Here is a 15,280-nt window from a genome sequence, read left to right as displayed (position 1 = left end):
GACGGTCCTCTGGTCCGTCGCGACTTCCTAACTCGAGCACTCGAATAAGAAAGGATCTTTTAGCAGCTCCCGATCGCGGGCCAAACCTCGAACGATCCCTACGAATGGGGGAAACTGTCCCGTCGGCAACTGTCGCTTGCTTCACCAATTCCCTGATTATTGAGAAATAATTGGGGAATTGGGCCGAGCGCGGTCGCTGTCCCCATCGCTGTTGCCACGGGCTCAGCACCACTCGATTGCTACACGCGAGGCGATTCCGCTGGATCGCCCTTGCGAAACAAAAGCGACGCGTGGACTGCAAGCACGGGATGGACCTAAAGGGCCCATGTAACAATTTACATTACATAATGTGTTACAGCTCCACACAGCATACGTCACATTTCATTACGAGCAACCTGGTAAAATTGTAGGCAGACCGTCAATGAAGAAAAGGAATTACACAGAATGAGAGAAGATAATAATCTACAATGAAGTTGTGGAACAATTCCGAAGAAAAGCATGTACAAAGGTATTAAATTGAAATATACTTTTTCTCCAAATTAATATTTTTAAAAAATCAGTACGATTTGTACAGACAATTCTTGTTGATAGATAAGATAATTTGATGTATAGATTGGTAAAAAAGAAAGCGTTATATGTTTTTAGAAGAATTATTGCATTCATAAATTTCATTACGATTGGTGTGTTACACTTCGGTGATGTACCTTATTCGATTTGTATGCTTTGAAATTGAAGGGTCGGATGCAATAAGGGGACTAGCGTTCGAAAATGGGAAACGTTATTGTCCAAACTCTAAAAAAGGATTGGAAAATTAAATATTGTTAAACTGTATTTTAAAAAATATAGTGTTGTAAAGCTCGTCACGACACACATTTTTTCTATTTACAGTTTGTTTATCGAATCATTACTATTCGAGCTGAAAATTACAAACAAAAAATTTTTCATCGTGTAAAATCATTATTTTTTTAAACATAAATTGCGATAACTTGAGTAAATATTAACGGATCGTTATAATTCCGCGCGCCACCAACAGTCAGGAGCCGCGTATAATGCGCTATTTAGCAGTTTTAGCACTTGCGTTGACAGTTGGTGCCGCGCGGAATTTATATATATCGCCATATCTTCTACAATTATTTATGAAGCAGTGTGAAAATTGGTGAAAATCTTCCTTGTATATTAAGGAAAAACTTTGTCGCTGCAAGTTATATGTACCTCAAAATTGCCTCGATACTTTTTAACGGCGAACGTGGAAAACATGGGTTATGTCCAGTATTACTTTTTAATTAAATATTATTACATTTTTTAACATAAGGGTTTTGTGCATACATTTCGCGGCTTTGCTAGAGTTTTCTGAGTTTTATATTTCAAGTCTCATAACGATCCCTTAATATTTACTCAAGTTATCGCAATTTATGTGTAAAGAAATAATGATTTTGGACGATGAAAATTTTTTTCTTTATAATTTTTAGCTCGAATAGTAATGATTGGATAAACAAACTGTAAACTGAAAAAATGTGCCCTGACGAGCTTTACAACACTATATTTTTTAACATTCAGTTTAATAACATTTAATTTTCCAATCTTTCTTAGCGTTTGGACAATAATTTTTCACATTTTAGAGCGCTAAGTAGTCCCCTTATTGCATCCGAGTCCTCAATTGCACATTGATTATACAAAATATTACATCCTTCTACGTATAAATAAAAAATATTGATTCGCAAATTAGTATTGTTTCATTGACATGTTTCCTAACTTCACTACCCAACCTCTCTATCTTTCATTATTGCTATCCTCCTTTACGCTCAGCGAGGCTCTGACGCTAGACGCAGCTCTCGTGCCGTATTCCTTCAAGACGTCTCGATAGAAAGATATGTGGCAACAGCGCGGCAGAGACAGAGAGAAAGGAAGATGTTGCAACTATGCGAAAAAAAATTCGTCTACACAGAGTACCTGGAGATGTCACCTCTGTATAACTTCTTTTTATCGACCGCAGTAGTTTCATTAGGGCCCGTCTGTTTACAAGGGACGCTTCGATCGATTCGGACCATAACAAAAATGAGACGGCAGCCTTAACCACATTGCGCTGTAATTACACACCTAGGTGAAGGGGGGAAGGTGAGATTCATTTATTCAAACACCCGTTTCCAAGTGGGTATCGATTAGTTTATAATCTTGAAGCCCCTCATTAAAAGAATCTCTAACTATTTTCAAACACCTCAGGCTTGCGCGAACTTCACCTTGTCTCCCTTTCCTATTACAGTCGTGTGATCCGATTCGAAATTCGCGCTTCTGAAGCTTATACTACACGCCGCAAGACGGGCGTCGGAACACTTCCCCCCTTATACAAAAGGTGTTTTCCAATGGAAACAGCTTTTCCGAAAAAAAAAATACATTTATCAAAGTTGACTTACATTGTTAATTTAATCTATAAGTAAACTTCTCGCAATGAAGTATTTCCGAGCTTCCCCTCCTCACCTTCCCCACGGTAGCCCGAGCTACTAGGTCCACCCAGGGCCCCGCGAAGAATGCGATTCGAGAAATACTATGGAATGTTTACTGTGCCGTCTCCAGATTAATTCCGGGTAATACATAATAGTACATGAAATTTTAAATTAAACTAACACAGCATCGAATTCGCAAACAATTGGAAGAAAGTGTTCTTAACTTATGCCAAGGTGGTGTAGCACATTCTAACAATAAAGGAGTACAACAACGCTATCATAATAAAGGTAACTGTCTATAAGGAGTCTAATCTTACGCAGGCTAATTTTAGTTTATTCACATTAACTATTTTAGTTTTGTTAACTCTTATACCTATCTCTGCATTTAAGTCGTTAAACATTCTAAGAATTTTGTATGGTCCTAACCAGCTGGAGTCGAATTTTGATATTTTTGGTTCCCTGAACAAATATACGTCGTCTCCTACAGAAAATTTACGAGGGTTTACTTTCCTATCATAATCGAGTTTGCTCCTTTGCTGTGCCCTTCCTAGATTCGCTGCTGCTAATGCCTGTGTCGTGGTTACCTTTGATAACAAGTTATCCAAGTAATCGACAAACGTTCGTGGAACCTGTTGCTTAACAAACTCTGAGGGGGTAATAGCTTTTGCGCCAAATACAAGCTCGTGGGGGGTGAAACCGGTAGTTTCGTGGACAGACGTATTATATGAAAAAATACCAAAACGAATCCAATCGTCCCAGTCAGTCTTCGTGTAAAAATGTTTTAAATAGTCCATGAAAACTCGGTGTGCCCGTTCGAGGGATCCCAAGGATTGTGGATGAAATGCAGTAGAGGTAATTTGTTGGATTCTAAATATTCTACAAAAGGTTTTCATTATGTTGCTAACAAAATTACTCCCCTGGTCGGTTTGTATAGTTCTAGGGCACCCGAATCTGCTGATAAATTGTTCAGCCAGAGCCATGGCCACAGAGACTGAATCAATACTGACCAGTGGAATTGCGTCCGAATATTTGGTAAGATTATCTTGGAGAGTTAATAAGTATCGATTGCCCTTTTTCGTTTCCGGTAAAGGACCGACTATATCCATCTGCACCTTTTCAAATGCTCTTTTAGGAGTGTCGGTTATTCGCATGGGTTGTTTGATCTTAGCAGAAATATTTTATTCCTCTGACAGCTTGAACAAGAATGAACGAAGTTTCTTATTTCCTTTCCTATGTGTGGCCAGTAAAAGTCTTCCCTGATTCTATGGAAGAGTTTCTGGATACCTTGGTGACCACCTATGGTAGATTCATGGAACTCTTTTATGATAAGTGGTCTCCTGGATGGAAGTGGAGTTACAACTTCGCCAGTACAACCAGTAATAGTATATTGTAAGTTACTTAATTCCTGTTTTAAAAGGCTTTCGATGGAATCCCAACTAATTGGCTCAATATTATTATCATTTCTAGAGATGCTAACAGTTTTGACATCTAAAGAGTCCATAAGATGTTTGAGAGAAGTTACTGAGGATTCAAGGTGGGCGTGATTTACCGATTCTGTTGTCTAGGATTAAACAAAAAGGTGAAAGATAAAAGGTTTTTCGTTAGGGAAAACCATTGTTTCTCCGACATTGGGTTTATATTGTTTAACCTGTTCAAGGGAAAATTTATTATAACTTAATAAATCTTTAGTGGTTTGAGATACAACTTCATTATCGAGAGAGAAGAAAGGAATAGCATTATCTTTGCGCATATAGAGATAGTCTTTAGTATAAATGATATTGGGAGGAAAGGAGTGATGAATGTTTGACATTAGTGAAATAGTCTTTGTCCTTAAAACTCTACTATTGCTTTGTTCAATTAGGTCACCATTTCCTGAGGTCGTTTTAACGGAGGATCGTGTCTCATCATCTACGGACTTCGTCTCAAATAAAAGCCGGCATCTTTCAGCCTCTGTTGGCTCCTCAGCCCCTAACTTGACACAAGCCGTGGGTGCCAAGTTGGAGACCTGGGTGGGGTGCTTTTTGTCAAAGCCTCTCCGATGTCCCCTGTCGAACACCGCCTGCTCACCCTGAGGTACGTGGGCAGCCCCTAGCGGTATCTGTGGCGGGGTGCCTTCGAAGTCGGCCTTTCCGATGTCCAAACGACTCCCAAATCGGGGCATACCCCCACAACCTCTCAAGAACGATCCTCCAATCTCTACATTTTCAGTAAGGGCTCCATGCTTCTCAGGTATTTCTACCGTAAGAGAAGGTGACATCTCTTCGTCTGCAGTAAAATAAACGTCACTGTCCATTGAACTGTCGTTGGAGTGTTCACCCTCAATGAAGACTTCAGGTGGACCGTTAAGATTTTCTTCATGGGTGAGAAAGATAGTAGCTATTAACTTCTCATTATTTTCCCATATTCTATCACAGTCCATACCCTCTACTTTCTCAGAATCTGCAAGTGGTGCGTCGTTGGCGCCTACGACTACCCTTTGCAGACGCTTAAAAGGAGGGGTGTCAGTGCAGTCCGTCTTTGTTCGGTTAGTGGTGAATTCTGTGATCGGGGAAGAAGAGTTTTGGTCGAGATAGATAGGATCCGGAGGGTTGCGGGATAGCGCGTCTGTATTGGAATTTACTTTCCCTGGTTTTTATACTATGTTGTAGTCGTACTCGTTTAATTTAATTCGCCACCTCATGATCCGGGAAATAGGATCCTTTACATTATGTAACCAGACCAGCGGGCGATGATCAGTTATTAAAGTGAATTGTTGACCATATAAATAGGGTCGAAAGTGATCAAGTGCGAAGATAACAGCAAGTAACTCCTTTTCAATGGTGGAATAATTGATTTCAGCGCTGTTAAGCGTCCTTGACGCATATGCAATAGGAAGATCTTTTCCAATCTGGCCCTGGCTCAACACGGCTCCCACAGCGTAATTCGAAGCATCCGAGGTCACAAGGAAAGGTTGTTTGAAATCCGGAAATTGCAATAAAGGTTCGGAACAAATTATATCACGTAAATTTTCAAAAGCAAATTGGGCATTAACGTTCCAATCAAAAGGAATGTCCGCTTTCAACAACCGCGTCAAAGGTTTCGCGGCTTTTGCCATATCAGGAATGAAACGTCTATAATAACCGACCAGGCCTAAAAATTGTTTAATATTCTTTTTGGTTTTAGGAATGGGGAACAACTTTACAGCTTTGATTTTCCCGGGATCCGGTTTCACTCCTCCGCTAGAGATACTATGCCCAAGGTAGGTAATTTCGCGTTGGCAGAATAACCGGCGGCCGAGGCCATGACACGGCAAATGGAGGCTCTACTCGCGCAGGCTAAACGGATATATCCTCGGCCTCAAGATTTTGTAGGCTGTCCGACCGAGATTGCCGTTCTCTCCTCCATCTTAACGCGTTTCGATTAATACGCCACATTTTCGTAATGCGAATATTAACTAACTTAGCAGGAACAATAACTATCTTAATAACTACGGCGAATTATAGAACGGTGAACGATGAACAATGAACTCAATAATCAAATTTAAGTTAACTAGTATCTCTCACAATTACGGTGATTAACGTCAGTTACGCAGTGGTGATTGGTCTCGACGATGATAAACCTCCGTCGGGGTGCGTGCAGCGTCGGGGAAGATCGTCCAATACCCAGGGAAGAAGTACCGCCAGGATTTGCAGATGGCTGCTCCTCAGATCCTGCGTCCACGAGCCGGCGAATTTGAAAAAGATCCCACCGCTGTCACCAAAATGTTGCGAGGCCGTTTGGGTCCTCTGGATCCTTGGTAGGGAATTCGGCGAGGGTCGACGCCCGTGGAGTACTTAGGCACTCTGCTCCTTGGACGCACATTTTTTAATGGAAAACATGATGAAAGTAGTAATAAGAACGGAATGAAACTGCTTGAACTTAGTAAATTTGTAACTGTAATGGAAGAAAATAAACGATTTTAAACACAATTTCAATCTGAACAGAACTTTTATTTATACGACTACTCGTGATGGCTTTTCAGGCTCAAGTGACGCTTTCTAAAAATTCACCCCTTTTCCACCTTTTGTTAATTACAAAATGTCTTAGATTCTAAGAGCCAATCGCAAATTTACAGATTTATTAGCTAAAATCGTATTCGTCGATCCGATTCCTTTCGGTTATCGATTTTTGCAAAAACGAGCGTTTAACCACATTGCGCTGTAATTACACACCTAGGTGAAGGGAGAAAGGTGAGATTCATTTATTCAAACACCCGTTTCCAAGTGGGTATCGATTAGTTTATAATCTTGAAGTCCCCTCATTAAAAGAATCTCTAACTATTTTCAAACACCTCAGGCTTGCGCGAACTTCACCTTGTCTCCCTTTCCTATTACAGTCGTGTGATCCGATTCGAACTTCGCGCTTCTGAAGCTTATACTACACGCCGCTAGACGGGAGTCGCAACAATATTATGTTGCGTGGCCTTGGGGGACTAGTAGTTTTCTGGTGGGGAATTCAAGCGCGGGACAATGTCCGTGGAACGCTAAGGCGTTCTGCTCCCTGGACGCGGATTTTTAGAGATAAAAATAATAATGTAAGGAAACGATTTGAACACAAACAACTAATAAATTTAATGAACTCAACGAATTTAAACAATACAAATAAGAATTTCGCTACATTTATAATTGCACGTCCGTTCACTTTCGCTCTCGGGGTTCAAGTGCCCCTTTCAAACGCAAACGCTTTTACATCTTTTGTTATTTACAAGATGTCCTTAAGGGGGTAGACACGGGTAATGCAGCGCTCTGTATACCGACATAATCTGGCCCGAAACATGGGTTTGCGCGCTGACGTTGTTTGTCCATATATGAGCAAATTTTGGGCTGGGCGAGGTCTCATTCGAAAGATGAAGGTTGAATGCAGCCCGCTCTGCTCATGGTTCAAAGAAATTGTGTTGATATGTAATAATATGAGTGTCCAAAGTAGAGAAAAAGTGGGCAAAATTCACTCGCAGATTCCAAGTATTTGTACGTCACTAAAAGAGTTTTGTGACTCAAACGATGAGCAGAGCGGGCTGTACTGAACCTTCCTCTTTCGAATGAGACCTCACCCAGCTCAAAATTTGCTCATATAACGACAAACAACGTAAGCCCGTGATTGCATTCCCAAATACGAGTTCCGCCATATTGGCGATAATACAGAGCAAGTCACGTGACAAATTTAGTTCAGATAGTGAATACGAGATGGCGCCTACTCGGGAGGACTGCCAACGTGGAATCATAGCAAAACTGAAGCGTTAGGTGGATAAATATGCCACAGTAAAAGCGTGATGCAGTCAATGTATGCATTTTCGTACGATTAGAGGTTAGGTTATATGCATTTTAGGCATACATTGATTAGGAACTGCTGGGAACTGTATACATTTACTAAATTAATGCTTTTACCGTGACACATACATCACTTGAAATCGCTGTCGAATTTATGTTATAATTGAGGCAGTGAGAGCAACAACGGATTAACCTACATTAAAAAAAAAATTACTAACTGAATTTAAAAAAAAAAGTGGGTTAGTCCGTTGTTACTCTTACTGCCTCAATGATATAGCAAAATACTAGAGATGAGCATTACATAACTCGAGCCAATTTTTATTTGAAGCGTGGGGATTTTAATTGTCGGCCATGAATAATTTTCTCGTATTTATTCGTACATTCTCGACTAAATATATGGTAATCAACTAAAATACGAATAAATACGAGAAAATTATTCATGTCTGACGGATGAAAGGCCTTCGAATAAAAATATGTTTGATTAAATATATGTTTAAATTTGTATATTTAATAAATTAATTAAAATAAAAAAAAAATTTGCGCCTCTTCCACCCATTCCCCTTCCTCCTCCTCTTCCTCCACCTCTTCCACCTCTTCCCCTTCTTCCTCCTCTTCCTCCACCATACCGTAGCCGCTTCAGTTCGTTTCTAAGGTCACTGTACTATAATATGAAAATAAACCTTTTGTTAATTACTACAATAATGTTTTCACACTTTCGTGAGAATGTAAGAAATGTTTGCGTGAGATTGCCTACGTATCTACATACGTGCTTCTTATACTGCAGAGTCATACGCATCCACAATAAACTTTGTTCGCTTCGATGACACCGTCGCGAGGACGGAGTCGACTCCTCGTTTGACTCCGTCTTCGCGACAGAGTCCGGCCTCTCGTTCGACTCCGTCTTCGCGACGGAGTCCGGCTTCTCGTTCGACTCCGTCTTCGCGACGGAGTCCGGCTATTCTTTCGCCTCCGTCGCAAGGACGGAGTCCGGCTACGTGTTGGACTCCGTCTTGGGTTAGGAGGGTGTTTCGAACTCCGTCCCCGAGACGGAGACCCTTCCTTTCCTCTCTTCTCAATATCGCTTTCTTTTCCAGTCATCTGTAAAAGAGTCGAAGAAACAGTGAAACTATTGAACGTAAATGGATTTGAAAGTGCAGCAGAAGCGTCAGAGTTGGCCAAAATGTAACCTAATTACAAACTACAAATTACGATTAAAATGTAATTGTGTAATTGATTACACATTATTTTCTGTAATTGTTTATTTAGGTAGTTGACCACAATAAATTTTGTCAACTATCTAAATTAATGATTGCAGAAAATAATGTGTAATCAATTACACAATTACATTTTAATCGTAATTTATAATTTGTAATTAGATTATATTTTGCCCAACTCTGAGAAGAGTACACGTTTATCAAGTTGGTACAATTTGGGTACAATATAGGCTTCCTTTAGCCAACATTTAACGCAGGAGGAGAATCTTCAGATTTTTAAATGCTCCAATTTCCAAGTTCGAAAGCTTTGAAATTTAAACATTTCCAAAATTTGTAATTGTGAGGTTATCAAGTTTCAAAATATCTGTATTTTCAAATGTCCGACATTTGTGATTTTAAAATTTCCGATTTTTCCACTTGTGATGTTTAGAAACTAGATTTTTATTACTTGTCTTTAGTTTCAACTAAAGGAAGCCTCTATTGCACCCGAATGTATATACCTTTTTTAGACATTTCGCGGGTAAATTATAACATAACTTTCTTATTCTTCGTGAGAATGAATACACGAATCTCTGAGCGTTGCGTATCGACATTGCAAGGTTGCCGCGCGAGGCACACTTCGCGGAATGGAGAGTCTGGAGACTACCTCGATCATGATCACTTTGCGAGGCAGGCTCGTATGATAGTCTCGCGCTACCTCCAGCATGATATTTGCGTCGCCGGAGCCAAGCGATTTTTGATCTTGGGGCCGCGAGGCACCTTTGGACACGTCGAAAAATCGACGGCTGATGCCTCGTAAAATAAACATGGTCGAGGTAGTCTCCAGACTGTCCACTCCGCGAGGTGTGCCATGCGAGGCAGCCCCGCAATGGCGATACGCAGCTTGAGAAACACGCGGACACTCAAACAATCACAGTTCACACGATAGATTTTACACAAAAAATTACAACAATACTATGACGGTAATGAAACTTTACCCGGAACTAAATGCAGTCTTGGGTTGGAAGTAAAATGTAGAAGTGTGTCAGTTAATATGAAAATGGCGTCAGTCGAAAAAGAAAGAAATTGAACTTCACGTTTATTATGTATCATGTTGATATAATACGTAAAAAAATAAGTAAAATGTAAATGAAAAATTTGAACTTAGACCACTTTCATAATAACAGGCACGTATAGTGAAAAGGGCAGGCGTAGGAAGCGTGAAGGTACTTAAGATCTTCACTGCTCGACAGTTACGCGTGCTTCTGACGATCGAGGCTTTGTTGGCCTCGAGGGCCAGCGTTGCCAGAAAACAACTGCTGGCACGATTCACGCACACATTACCACCACTCCTGTAGGTGATCCTACTACACAACTTGCGATTCTTTCCTGAAACCGCTTGACTGGACCCAAACTGTCCTTCTTACTCACTTAATATTTTGTATTTCACTTGCACCAAGGACCGATCGACACATCTCGGCCCGCGTAAAAGTTCAAACGCGCAAAGGTGATACGTCAAAAGTATATGCACCGGATAATCCAAAATTCTTTCTTGGGTACATTTCTGCAACCCAAATGTATTCCCGGAAGTACATACTATATGTAAATGCATCAGCATACACCAATCCTAAGAGGAAAGAGAGGAATAGAACGCATATACCCGTCCTTTTCACACTATCTTTTGTTCTGCTTCTCAGCATCTGTAACTAATGCAGCGACAATGCTAGCTGATCAGTTTTCTGCCGCTTGCACTACGGTGAAGACGCAGAAAGCAATCGGGGTTTTATTTACTGCGCAGATATTGATACATATGGAATATTCATAATTTGTGAATTGTTCCATTCCTGCGTGGTTCGTTATCGTAGTGTTGATAAGTATGTGTGATCATTCCATAGCCATGGAATTAAAGAAGGAAGCCGCAGATGCAAGAAATAGACGCTATTCGAAGGGTGATGCAAAAGTGAAGCAGCCTACGTTATCTGCAAAGCGTTAGTCCAAAAATACAAAGCGTCGAGAAAGGTAAGTTATGTGTTATGGTACAGATTTGTATGAAGTCACAGTTTGAGATGTCGTTGTTGCAGTAGTAGTAGTAGTAGTAGTAGTACTAGCGCGGTATTTTATTGTATATAATATAGTATTATTCATATTCTTCAAATATGTATATCAACGCAGCTATCTTTGACGTTTTACGTACACATATTCTATGCTATGCGCACCGCATCGGATGATATTACTTTACCCCGCTTGCCCCATTCATTCTTTTCCCATTCGTACGTTCATCATTGTTTAATTAAGTCATTAATAATCCGATTTATACCGTGTTTGGACTCATTTTTATGTGAAAACTATCAGCAATACGTTCCTGCAACTTTCGGGCCGATGAGACGGAATGTAGAAATTTTATATTTATTTCGTTATACACTCCTCACATTAATTAAAGGATCACCTCTAGGAGCCCGAAAATAGGGGCAAGTTTACATGGTCATAACTTCGGTAAAAATAGTCGTATCGATATTTTGAAAATATTGTTGCGAGCACCCTTTAGTTGAAATCCAAGGCCTGCTGGTGCTCGTGACAAGAACAAGAGGACAGCGAGAAGAAGGCGATCGGATCGATCGCCTGTCAAGCTGTCATTCGAGAGTCAGACGCCATCGCGAATAGACGTATCGAGATTACTGCATTATCCTTGTATTAGACATTTCTTGTTGTTCACCGTTCTTGTAGTTTCATATTGTATTGTTGTATTAAACCTAATTATGCTAAACCGAGCTACCCCCGTTACACAAAAGTGTAACAATGGTGTCAGAAGTGGGATGCCCACACGGAGTGGGATGCCCACTCGCGCATCCGCGGCCTCTTCAAACATTCCTCCTTTACCGACGGGGGATACCTCCATACAGGAACTTCTCACCTCCCTCCAGTTAAGCATCGTGGGACAGATGCGGGAACAGCGGAGGGATGACGAGGCCCGCTGGCAGAGAGAAGACCGTCGCAGAGAAGAGAGGGAAGCCGCTGACCGACAGACACAAGCGGCTTTCGAGGCGCGCATGGCGAATATGGAGGAAAGAATTCAGGTCGTAACCGCTTCGTTACAAAACAGCTGTAGTTCGGTTGGTAGCGGCGCGAACCCTCAAGGTGGGGAGAATGTGCCTGTTGTAAATAGTGTTATAAATTGTGTTCCCCCGGCGCAAGTCCCCGCACCCTTCAGTGTGCCCGCCGCTGCTTCTTTGTCGGAACCGCACGTTCTCAGTTTGGGATACGCTGTGAAACCGACAATATTTGATGGGAAAAATTCGTGGGAAGAGTATAAGGTGCAATTTGAGACGATCGCGCGCGCGAATGGTTGGAATGACCAAAAGAAGGCTACAGCCTTGATCGCTTCTCTCGGGGGCTCTGCGAGGAGCGTCCTCACGACGCTCTCCGCTACCCAATGTGAAAGTTTCGCAGAATTGGTTTCGGCACTCGAATTCCGCTACGGGGCGAAAAATCTGTCCAATTTGAACTACGTACTCTTCCAGAGCCATAGGCAGCGGAGAGATGAAAGCATCTCCTCGCTCGCCACCAAAATCGAACGTTTAGCGCAGTCCGCGTTCGCCGACTGCCCGGTGGAAACCCGTGACAAGCTCGCCGCGTCTCAATTTGTGACGGCATTGTCAAGCTCTGCCATGCAACGGGAGCTGCGGCTCGGCGGGTTCACGTCCCTAAGAGCCGCGGTGACTAGAGCACTAGAAATTGAGGCCGTAGAAGCGATGTCTCGCGGTCCCCCGGTCGAATCACGAGAAAGATACTCGGAGAAACGGAAGGCTAAACCCTCCGAATTTACAAGGTTCCCGGAAAAGAGGAGAAGGACCGACAAGCCCGAGCACCAGAACGACGACACATCGAGGATTACTTGCTGGCTCTGTGGCAAAACGGGCCACGTTCAAAGGGATTGCTTCAAGGCCAAGAACAGCCGGACCAACGGCGCCCCCAAGAGACCCAACTCGGGAAACGGGAAGCGGACGGTGTAAGGGGGAGACGCCGGACCTTGAGGAGCAGTCCCCCGGTCGTCAAGAGTGTGGCGATGCGGGAGGCGACTGGAGATCCAGAAATTCCGTACGAAGAGATATGCGTATGTGGAAAAATTGCGGGGAAACCCTGTAGAATCATCTTAGACACGGGTTCCCCCGTTAACCTTCTGGACAAGGAGTTGTGTCCGTCGAAGGGCATCGTCCGGACAAGACTCGACATTTGTTCCACTACGGGCGAACAAATTAAAGTCTTCGGTAAGAAGAGCTTGGAAGTCAACATCGGAGGACTTTCGAGCGTGGAAGACTTCTACATCGTAGACATGGTGGAGAAGTGCATCCTGGGAGCAGCGTTTCTGAAGAAACACGGTTGCAGCATCGACCTATCCCGGAGTGTGCTGTGCCTTCCCGGCAAACCGGAGATACGCCTGGGCGAGCCGACCGCCGAGAAGAAGCGGCAGGAAGAAGAGAAGGAAATAGTCGTCCCACAGCATTTGGAGGAGCTGTACACACGTTGCTCGTCAGGTTTGTCAGAAAGCCAGAAGAAGCTGTTTGCTGACCTGCTGTGTGAATTTCAGGATGTTTTCGCCACGGATTCGAACCAGATCGGGAACTGTGATCGGGTGAAACACACCGTTAATACTGGAGACTACCCACCCATAAAACAGGCGCCACGGAGACTACCTCTACATCGTCGAGCAGAGGTGGAAGAACTGCTCCGGAAGATGAAGGCTCAGGGCGTGATCGAAGAATCACGGAGTCCCTGGTCCTCTCCGATCGTCCTCGTAAAGAAGAAGGACGGGACCTTAAGATTCTGCGTAGATTACCGACGCCTGAACGAAATTACGAAGAAGGACTCGTACCCTCTTCCCCGGATCGAGGATACCCTGGACGCACTCGCCGGATCTTCGTGGTTTTCGACTGTGGACTTGCAGAGCGGATACTGGCAGATCTCTATGGACAAAAAGGATCGAGAGAAAACTGCTTTTTCTGTAGGAACAGGATTGTGGCAGTTCAAAGTGATGCCCTTCGGATTGTGCAATGCCCCCGCAACGTTCGAACGCCTGATGGAGGACGTACTACAAGATCTGACCTGGAAGATCTGCTTAGTTTACTTAGACGACATCATTATTTACGGGAGTGACTTCGAGCAGGAGCTCGAACGCCTTCGAACAGTGTTTTCGCGCCTACGTCGAGCCGGACTATTGATGAGTCCCAAGAAATGCTCCTTCTTCTGCCGAGAAGTGAAGTATCTGGGCCACATCGTCACCGAGAGCGGAGTCAAGACGGATCCAGAGAAGATTAGAGCAATATCGGATTGGCCACAACCGAAGAATATCACGGAATTAAGAAGTTTCCTCGGATTGTGTACGTATTACCGAAAATTTGTGAAGGATTTCTCCAGGATCGCCAAGCCCCTGCATCGCCTCACCGAGACCAAACAGGATTACCGTTGGACCGAAGAATGCCAAGAAGTTTTCCAAGAGCTCAAGAAGAGACTCACCGGAGCCCCGGTACTAGCGTACCCAGTGGCAGGAAAGGACTTCATTTTGGACACGGACGCCTCCGGTTTCGCCATAGGCGGCATCCTCTCACAGGAACATGAAGGACAAGAAAAGGTTGTCGCCTATTTCTCTAAGACTTTGGGGAAAGCTGAGAGGAACTACTGCGTCACCCGGAGAGAGCTTCTGGCAGTGGTGAAATCCATCGAACACTTCCATCACTACCTTTACGGACGAAGATTTATCGTAAGGACGGACCATGCAGCGCTACGTTGGCTACTCACCTTCAAGACCCCCGAAGGACAAGTCGCACGTTGGATTGAACGACTACAGGAGTACGACTTCGAGATTCGTCATCGGGAAGGGAAAGCCCATAGGAACGCCGATGGACTATCCAGAAGACCTTGCTCCGAAGAAGACTGTAAGAACTGTGATCGACTAGAGAAAAAGGAAGCGGAAGCAGAAAGAAATTTTACGACGAAAATTCACGGGATATTCTACGATGATGAGAGGACTAAGTGGAAAAGAAGTCAAGAAAAGGATGAAGAAATAGGGTTCATCCTTAAAAAGAAAGGGGAAGGGGAGAAGCCCGTCTGGCAAGACGTCGCTCGTTTCTCCCCGCAACTGAAGTATTACTGGACAATCTGGGACTCGCTGGAAGTTCACGAAGGTTTACTTTGCAGGAAATGGGAGTCTCACGATGGTGCAACGACATCGTGGCTTTTGGTGGTGCCACACGAAAGGGTTGCAGAGGTACTGCAGGAGTTTCATGATGCTCCAGCAGCTGGACACTTCGGGGTAAACAAGACCTTGGCGAGGATTCGCCAACAGTTCTTCTGGCCCACGTGTAGA

The 15,280-nt window shown here is 43.3% G+C and overlaps 1 long non-coding RNA gene across 7 annotated transcripts; it reads left to right on the top strand.

The window, feature by feature from the left end:
- The first annotated feature begins 1,894 nt into the window (after positions 1 to 1,894).
- On the top strand, positions 1,895 to 5,964 carry LOC143367081 (uncharacterized). 7 transcript variants are annotated; one of them, XR_013084935.1, is made up of 9 exons: positions 1,896 to 2,729; positions 2,993 to 3,293; positions 3,376 to 3,473; positions 3,574 to 3,830; positions 3,909 to 4,020; positions 4,303 to 4,514; positions 4,650 to 4,801; positions 4,878 to 5,420; positions 5,604 to 5,964. It is a non-coding gene; the product is annotated as an uncharacterized LOC143367081 (long non-coding RNA). The 7 variants fall into 7 exon arrangements; XR_013084934.1 differs by having other exon boundaries at positions 2,108 to 2,729; positions 4,650 to 5,069; positions 5,280 to 5,420; XR_013084938.1 differs by having other exon boundaries at positions 1,895 to 2,729; positions 4,650 to 5,420; positions 5,625 to 5,964.
- Positions 5,965 to 15,280: the final 9,316 nt, after the last annotated feature.

Source organism: Andrena cerasifolii, chromosome 3 (assembly GCF_050908995.1).
Source record: "Andrena cerasifolii isolate SP2316 chromosome 3, iyAndCera1_principal, whole genome shotgun sequence".
Lineage (NCBI taxonomy): Eukaryota > Metazoa > Arthropoda > Insecta > Hymenoptera > Andrenidae > Andrena > Andrena cerasifolii.
This window is presented reverse-complemented; position numbering and strand designations above follow the sequence as displayed.